Source organism: Triticum aestivum, unplaced genomic scaffold (assembly GCF_018294505.1).
Source record: "Triticum aestivum cultivar Chinese Spring unplaced genomic scaffold, IWGSC CS RefSeq v2.1 scaffold159148, whole genome shotgun sequence".
Taxonomy (NCBI): domain Eukaryota; kingdom Viridiplantae; phylum Streptophyta; class Magnoliopsida; order Poales; family Poaceae; genus Triticum; species Triticum aestivum.
Genome location: NW_025288838.1, coordinates 1 through 1,091, shown reverse-complemented (window position 1 = coordinate 1,091; position 1,091 = coordinate 1). Strand labels below are relative to the sequence as shown.

At 48.9% G+C, this 1,091-nt stretch overlaps 2 non-coding genes across 2 annotated transcripts; both read left to right on the top strand.

Annotated features, from left to right (window-relative positions):
* Positions 1 to 309: 309 nt before the first annotated feature.
* Positions 310 to 428, top strand: LOC123178780 (5S ribosomal RNA). Its single transcript, XR_006489846.1, has one exon. It is a non-coding gene; the product is annotated as a 5S ribosomal RNA (ribosomal RNA).
* A 367-nt stretch (positions 429 to 795) lies between these two features.
* On the top strand, positions 796 to 914 carry LOC123178779 (5S ribosomal RNA). Its single transcript, XR_006489845.1, has one exon. It is a non-coding gene; the product is annotated as a 5S ribosomal RNA (ribosomal RNA).
* Positions 915 to 1,091: the final 177 nt, after the last annotated feature.

The window sequence follows — 1,091 nt, the reverse complement described above, 5'->3', positions numbered from 1 at the left end:
AATCCCGTTATATTATGTTTGACGTTTGCGATATGTTTAAGCTCGATGCTCATTGCTCGCGCGTCTTGGGGCGGCTTTGTGGCGCGAAGAGCGCGTTCTGAAAGGGGTGGAAAAAACTCGTGTTGCTGCGGTATGGAGGGAGGGGTGGAAACCGTGGAAAACTCGTCTCCGTGATTGAGCGGGAGAGTAAGTAGTATAGGACATTATCCATTGTTAGGGAACGGTTGTAATGGTAGTGAGAATGTAGAATCGTCTTTGGAGCGGACCTGGGAGTGGCAAGCATAAGGGACGAAGACGGGGAAACATGTCGGATGCGATCATACCAGCACTAAAGCACCGGATCCCATCACAACTCCGAAGTTAAGCGTGCTTGGGCGAGAGTAGTACTAGGATGGGTGACCTCCTGGGAAGTCCTCGTGTTGCATTCCTTTTATAATTATTTTTTGCGCCTTGTGACAAACATGTCGCACGTGCGCGATATATATTAATCCCGTTATATTATGTTTAACGTTTGCGATATGTTTAAGCTCGATGCTCATTGCTCGCGCGTCTTGGGGCGGCTTTGTGGCGCGAAGAGCGCGTTCTGAAAGGGGTGGAAAAAACTCATGTTGCTGCGGTATGGAGGGAGGGGTGGAAACCGTGGAAAACTCGTCTCCGTGATTGAGCGGGAGAGTAAGTAGTATAGGACATTATCCATTGTTAGGGAACGGTTGTAATGGTAGTGAGAATGTAGAATCGTCTTTGGAGCGGACCTGGGAGTGGCAAGCATAAGGGACGAAGACGGGGAAACATGTCGGATGCGATCATACCAGCACTAAAGCACCGGATCCCATAAGAACTCCGAAGTTAAGCGTGCTTGGGCGAGAGTAGTACTAGGATGGGTGACCTCCTGGGAAGTCCTCGTGTTGCATTCCTTTTATAATTATTTTTTGCGCCTTGTGACAAACATGTCGCACGTGCGCGATATATATTAATCCCGTTATATTATGTTTGACGTTTGCGATATGTTTAAGCTCGATGCTCATTGCTCGCGCGTCTTGGGGCGGCTTTGTGGCGCGAAGAGCGCGTTCTGAAAGGGGTGGAAAAAACTC